Below are 7,853 nucleotides of genomic sequence, written 5' to 3' on the forward strand. Positions count from 1 at the left end.
AGGAATTGACAGGGAGAGGCCTCCAAATAAAAAAAGAGGCAAAAGAAAAAGGAGCTGATTTGAGCCCTGGGGGCCAATGATCAAGCCAATGAATCCTTCCACCCTGGTCCCAAATGGGAAGGGAGCTGGTGGAGCCTTTCCCAATGGGCCTCTGGGAGCAAAACCCACAGAGCTAGATATACTCTGTGAGAAAACTCACCTCCTGGAACTGGAGCTAGCAGCTAGAGAGGCACATCACAAGCGTGAGTACAAACACGAGATGCACAAGCTGGAGCTAGAAGCCAAGGAGGCATAGCACAAGCATGAGTGCAAGCTCAAGTTACTCCAGGTGCGGCGAGAACTTGGAGTCCAGGTCAACCTGTCCCAGCTGATACCCACAGCTGTACCTTTCAGAATGGACCTCCAGCTCTTCACCCCGTACAAGGATGGAGATGGTCCAGAAGTGTTCCTGAGCAACTGAGAAAAACAAGCGGACCAATGGGAAGTGAAAGAGGAGGAGCATCTGAAATATGTTGCTGGGCTAGTATTGGGCAGCCTGGCTACTATCCTGGACAGTCTGCTTACTGAGTCTGAGACTAACTATGACACCTTTAAAGAGGCCGTGTTTAAGAAATATAGGTTGGGGCCAGATTATTTCTGGAAAAGGTTTCGTAATAATAGCCCACTGCAGGGAAAGTCTTCTCCTTATCACTGCACTCGGAGCAGTGCTTGCGGTGCCGCATGCGGGAGTAGCTGCTGCCACTGCAGTGCTCCCACCACACCCATCTGCCACGCAGCTGCCTCTGCTGGCCCCACATCCACTCCTGCAGCCACTGTTGCTGCTGTTCCTGGCCGCCACAGGCACCTTGGCCTCTTGCGGGGACAGCACTGAGCGCAAGCGGCCGTGGGGCAAGCAGTTCTCAGGCTCGTGGCAGGGGCATGGTGGCAGCCTGGCTTTGGTGTCCAGTGGCAGCCACCCACTACTGCAGCAGCAAAGCAGAGTGGGCCCTGGGGTGACCAGTGTGGTTGTGGCAGCCGTGGCGGAGGAGGAGGCGGGCTCTGCCACCTTCTCCTTGTCACCGTGCTCTTGGCGCCACTCACAGGAGTGACCACTGCTGCCGCAGTGCTCCCGCCGGACATGGCCAACATGCTCTGCCTCCCTGTGTGGCTGCTGCTGTGTCGGTGGAAGGCTACTGCTGAGTTGCCTCTGCACCCCTGCTGTAAGCCTGAGCACTGCTTGCCGCATGGCCACTTACACTTGGCGCTATCCCTGCAGCAGGCCGAGGCTCCTGTGGTGACCAGGAACACCAGCGATGGCTGCTGCAGGAGCAGGTGCAGGGCCAGCAGTTGCAGCCATGCGGGGAGGCAGAGCATGGCAGCTGGGTACAGCGGGAGCACTGCAGCAGTGACCGCTCCCATGAGCGGCATTGCAAGCACCACCGCAAACATGGTGACAAGAAGGCAGCATTTGTTTGAAAGAGAATTGCAATTGGACATCTGTTGGGTTGGGAAGCTGGGAGCAGCTGCCAGGGCTTGGCTTCCGAAGACACCTGGAGATACGAGGCAGCTTCCATAGCTGACACAGAGACTCTTATCCCAGGAGTGATAAAGCCAGGATGAGGGGAAGGCTGGGGGAGGTGGTACGGTGCTCTGGCTGGGAGCTAGCCCTTCTCAGTAGAGCTTTGGACCTCAGAGCTGGGGAGTGGCTGAATCCGGGGAGCAGGTGGACCAGAAGCCTTCAGCAAGGATGGAAGAATGATGCTGGGCCAGTGCCTCAGCAGCCTACTCACTCCCTTCCCAGGACAACCCTGACCCTGGGGCGGCAGGCAGGTGCCAGGAGCAGCTGGGGGTACAGAGCCAGAGGCTGGCCCCCACCTAGCTCCCCGGGGGCCATGGACCAGAGCAGTGCTCAGGGTCTTCCTCCAGACCCAGAGCCCTCAATGCTCGGAAGCTTCTCTCAAAGCTGGGAAGAAACCAGTCATTTAAAAGGTAAGACATACATTCTCATGAGATTTTATATGCTTGTATTTTTTCACATTTTGGTTACATAATTATGCAATGGTAGCATTAAAACACAAGTGTAATGGGTATATAAAGGTGAGAGATTTACAGTATATGAAGTTTAGCACATTTAATGTTTCAGGAATTATTAAAAAAACCATTGAGATGTATTGTGTAGGCCTACTGCTTTATTTTAATTGCAAGAATCACTAATGGTATTCTTAGACTTTTACTTGAGGCTAACAGTATGGCCTGTATTTTTCTTGTAGTAGTTTACTGTTGTGTAAGTACAATGTAAAATGTATATTTAAAAAAACAGTCAAACAAGAGTCTACATGAGCACTAAACTAAAATATAATTCATTTCATGTTATACATTTATGGCGATCCCATGCATCTGTCATTTTCCTAAAGCAGTTGTTTTATTCAGTTTTGTGTGGCAAAACTGAATAATTAATTTTGACATTGCGCATTGTGATTTATTTATTAATGCACCATGTAAGCATTTAATGGGTCTATTTATTAATGCTTTTTGATACATTTATGTTTATAACGGGGTGTGGGTGGCCTCCAATTTTCTGTTTGCCCAGGGTCCCAATAAATCTTAATCTGCCACTGTGACGAAGGCACCTACTCGTGACCAGTCACCATACGGGCCCACCATTTTCCTCTAGGGCAGTCTGCCCTGTCTTGCCTGCCACAACTTGTTGGGATAAACCTGATGTAATCAGTGGGAAGCTGCTCATTTTAATGCCCCAATGCCAAGGTGCTTATACATGGCTCTGACCTTCCCTTACAGTGTTCCATGCCTCACAGATGGCATCCATATTGCACAGTGCCTGACACTGACCTGTGCTCCAGGGTCCCACTCGGGACTTTCACTCCCCCTTGGAGCTTGTCACTATGCCGCTACACTGTGCATCAAGATACCCACTTTAACTTTCCTTGACCCCTTATTGGCTGCCGTCGGCCTTTAGCTCTGCTTACCATGGTATCCTCAGTCACACACTGCACACCCTCTCACTAAGAGCCAGCTCTGCCTTTGGCCCCTAACTCTCCTCTGCCCTGTCACTGGGGCTATACCTCTGCCCTCTCACTGCGGCAATGATTTACTACCCTCACTGTGGTCTCTCACTCAATAACTCTTGTGCAGCCCATCAGGTTGCCCCTTGCAACCTTACTCTGCTCCACCCCCTCACTGAGGCAAATACTCCACCCCCACGCTGGGGCCTCAGGGTCTTACACCCCCTGGGCTCAGGTGCCTCTGTTTAAGCATACGTGGCCCCACTACACCCCCTACACTGGGGCCCTAGGGTCTTGCACCCCCTGGGCTCACTTGCACCTCGCTTCCGCTACTTTTGGAGCTCAGGAGCTTACACCCCATGGGCTCAGGTGCCTCTCTCTAGGTATGCCTAGTCCCATTCTACTCTACTACCCACTAAGTTGTTGGGGCTAAGGTTATAAGATGCCCCTACCCACCTTTCACTGGGGAGGCAACTGGCCTGGCATTTCTGGGGAACTACCCCATCATGGGTAGTCCCACCAGCCCATCCTTCCCCAGTATGATGTATTTTTCAGTCGTATCCAGGACCAGAAGCCTTCTACCATCCCCAGAGCTCCTGCTCTTACCTCCAAGGTGTTCCTGAGCAGTTGCTCAGCCAGGTGGTGTCTTTCTGGCTGCCAGCAGCAGACTGCTGCCTCAACCCTGCGGGCATGGATCTAAAATGGAGGCTGCTCAGCCCCCTCCCCCCAGAGCTCTCCTGCAGTCATGTGACTGGCACATTACTCCAGCTTACACCTGCCGGCTGCCCTGATGCCTGTTCTGGCCCTTAAAGTGACAGGCACCCAAAGGTGCTCCATCACAGCCACTGATGAGCAGCATGGGGTAGTAGTCAGAGGGTTGGATGAGTCTCGGTAATCCTTCCATGCAGAGGCAACCTGAGCAGGGTGCAGGGCCTGAGTCAAATCAGTTCATGCAGGGCCCCACCCCCACTCTAATCCTGGACCTGAAGAAGCTGCCGCTGCTATTGGTGGTGGTGGCAACGGGGGCCAGGGGAGAGTGAGTAGCTGGATGCAGAGCCACCGCTCTGCCCAGCTCTGTGTCACCACTGCTCCGCCTGGCTTTGCGGGGTCCGCCAAAGTGCAGGGCCCAGGGCAGTCACCCTGATTCACTACCTCTCCATGGACAGCCCTGCTTGTGTGACATCTTGGATCTGAGCTCCAGGCAAGCAGCAGACTTCCTGGGACAACAGGTCAGGCCAGCAGATGGATCCCTCCGTCCCCCATAGAAGGGAGTTTCCAACCACCATCCATCGCTTCCTCTTCAAAGCAGTGCTCTCAATCCTCCCCGCCTGTAGGATTCCTGCCCTGGCCTCTTCTACCATTGGAATGTGCTCCTCCTTCTCTGTTGCTAGGACTCTATATCTGTTCTCCACTGCATGTGGGGATGGTGACTTCTTCTTGCTGCCAGAAGGTACAAGCTTCCAGCTTCCATCTTGGAGTTCATGGCCTCTTCCTTTTCTAGCACCACCTCTGGCAGTCCTTCCTCCAGTCCTAGAGGTTTCTTCCAGCATGGAACTGATGAAGTCCTCATGACAGAGGATGCTTCAGAGCCTTGCTACCTCCTCTTGTACCTCTCTTGCCTTCTCCCTGAGGGACACCACTAGAAGGCACCACTCACAGTGCAAGCACTCCTCCACCTGGCTGACACTAGAAGGAACCTGTAAGCCACAGTCTGCACCACACCAAACCAGGACCTGAGTGGAAGCCTCAACAGTGTGTGGTCCTGCCTGGACAGATAGGCAGGTGGAAGCAGAGGAAGAGCTGGAAGTGGCAGTGGCTCTGGTATTACAACATCCTCCAATCATGCTTCTGGGTCTTCTAATCTGCTGCCTCTCATTTTGTGCCTCTCTTTCCAAGCAAACCTTCCCCAGCAAACTCCACGGTAGCTGGCCTGTTTGCTATTCCTTGATCTGAAGGGTTTCCTTTTCCCTGCAACCTCTTTCCTTTCAGCAAGCTTACAGTAAAGGAATGTGAGAGAGAGTTTCCAAGCGAACTCCCCCTCACTCTGGACTCCAACTAAACAAAGGGCTTAAGGCTTGGTCTAGTCTCTTGCTGAGTTTTAACTGCTAAAATAAAACTATCTAGTTAGTCCTAATTACATATATGTATAAAATAAGAATCTTACCTTTCAGGCTTCTCATCAAAGAGAGGGACAGCAAACTACCCGAAGGGTGGTTCCAAAGAGGAGAGAGCTAGACCAGGGGTGGGCAAAATATGACCCACGGGCCCGCCAAGCCATTCTATCCGGCCCGTGGGGCCCCTCAGAAATTTAGAAAATTAACATTCATCTGCCCCTGGCTTGTGTCAAAGATGACATCTCCTTGTTGCTGCTGTGGTAGCATGCAACAAGGAGAAGGTGGTGGTGGCTTATCCCGTCTCCTCCTCCTCCGCTGCAGCCACCACTGCCAAGCCCTGCCAAGCAGCATGGGGACTGCACCAATGCCCCAGGGCCAGGAGTGACACCAGCATGGAGCACAGGCTTGCAGGAGTGCTGGTGGGGGCTCTGCCTGCCATGGGGAGGGGAGGGGGAAGGGAACAGGCTGTGGGCAAAACCTCCCCCTCCACAAGCCACAACCCTCCCCCACACACTCCCAGGCCCCCACAAAACCCATACCCATAGCCCACACACCCACATCTATCCACTCCCCAACTAATCACACACACAAACACACACCACCCTATACTCACCCTTCCACCCACACTCCTCCCACAATATACAAGAGTAAGATTTCATTTTAAGCTATTATACTATCATCTTGATGTACACTACATAAACGCATGTAAATCAGGACAAAAATATTTTTTGAAATGAAATTAATGAATGTTGTAGTTTTTTTAGAATAGAATTTGGTATTTTTCTGGTTCAGAGATGGCAAAATGCCTTGCTGAAAGGAGTTATTCCGAGGGTCAAGGGGAAGGACTTCTGGTGGCAAAGGTCAGGGCTCAGGGAGTGGGACTTCTGGTCCCAAGATAGCAACCAGGGTGTTAGGCACCTGTCAAGGGGTGGGGCTACCCACAAGGCCCTCAATGGCTTGCCAAAACTCCGTAAGTGGCCCTCCACCTGAAATAATTGCCTGCCGCTGAGCTAAACTGTTCTCAGTGGTGGCAGATGATAGAACAAGGAGCAACGGCCTCAAGTTCCAGCAAGGGAAGTTTAGGTTGGATATTAGGAAAAACTCAATGGGAGGGTAATAAAGCACTGGGACAAGCTACCCAGAGAGGTGGTGGAATCTCCAGCCTTAGATGTTTTTCAGACCCAGCTGGACAAAGCCCCAGCTGGGATCATCTATTTGGGGATGGTCCTGCTTTGAGCAGGGGGTTGGACCTGACCTCCCTTCCAACCCTAACTTTCTATGATGCTAAGAGACTGATCTTTACATTTCCTTATGATTCAGTTTCCCCCTTTGCTTTCTTCTGTTTAAAGGTTTTTGGTGTGCTCTGTTTCACTTGAAATGCATCTTATTTTCCTAAATCCTTTCCAGTTCAGATAAAAAGCAGATGGAAGGAGGAGTCAGGCAGAAGTTTTGACTTATATTGAAAATATTTGCCTCAGGTCATAAAGATCCACTTAATCACTTCTTTAGGCACGGCATTTCCTCGCTGTTGAGCACTGGAGAGAAGAGTAGCTTTACTGGGGCTGTTTTTTTACCTCTAAGTCCAGTCCACCTTTGGGATTTGCCTGTGCCAGGATTCTACCGTATGCATCGTCTGAATCTGTGACTGAGTGAGAGCTGTTTCGGGCTTACCCCTAATGCTTCTACTGAGCTTTTCTGAGCAGAAATGCTAAGCTCACCGTTATTTATGTATAGCTTTTTCTTTGGCTCTCAAAAGCACAGCATCTGAGCAGCTCACATATGCCACTAAACATCCTCAGGGGTTCTCTCTCCCAGGATGAGTTGGAATGACCCTTGGGTGTACATGGTGTCTTTGCACAGTACACAGTCCTATTTCCACAGTGATTCAAGAGGCTGACAGTATTTAAAGAAGTACAAGTTCCTAATGTAGCTGTTATTCCCCCATATCATTTATTTTACTTGCAATTATGCCCTTCAGCATGCAGCAAGGGGAATGCCCAGAGAACTTTTACCTTTTCTACACAGCATATTTTTACATTAGTAAGTACACCTCTGTGAAGTATATGAAATACTTGGCTTCACTGCCCACTTCACAAAAAATCAAGATATTTTACCAATCCACACCAAGCCAATCAGCTGTTCCTTCGCATATTACAATCAGAGGACAGTATTTGAAGAATGTGGAGTATCTCCCCTACCTGAATAGCCACCTTTCCCAAAAATACGGACAATATTTAACATCTCTGAAATCCCATCTTTGATGATCATGACATCTGGATCCAAACCAAATTCCTTGTCTAGCAAGGTCTTTCTTACCCTGCTGTATGGGTGTGAAACCTGGATGTCATACTGGAAGCATCTGAAAGCTTTGGAAGATTATTGCTGGTGATGTTTTCAGGAAATCCTGCATCTCAACTGGAAAGATAGAAGAACGAATGCTAGCTTTCTGGTTCAAGGAAGCTCTACCAGAATTGAAGCTGTGTTTATATGACGCTAGCTCTATTGGTTAGAACGTTATAACTTATAATGGTGCCAGATAGTCAGCCCCTGAAACATGTCCTATACTCCCAACTCACTGATGGTCACTGCTCTAGACTCAAATACTGAACGACCCCCATGTACAAGGTATGTAACTCATCTCACTACAGAGGTGGACAGAGGAGAGACACAGAGAGAGCCGTGACCTGATCCACTCCTTCCTCCCAGAACTACTTCTCATGTCTGCAGTCAACATGAG

Source organism: Gavialis gangeticus, unplaced genomic scaffold (genome assembly GCF_001723915.1).
Source record: "Gavialis gangeticus isolate Ggan-Ray unplaced genomic scaffold, GavGan_comp1, whole genome shotgun sequence".
Classification (NCBI taxonomy): Eukaryota; Metazoa; Chordata; order Crocodylia; family Gavialidae; genus Gavialis; species Gavialis gangeticus.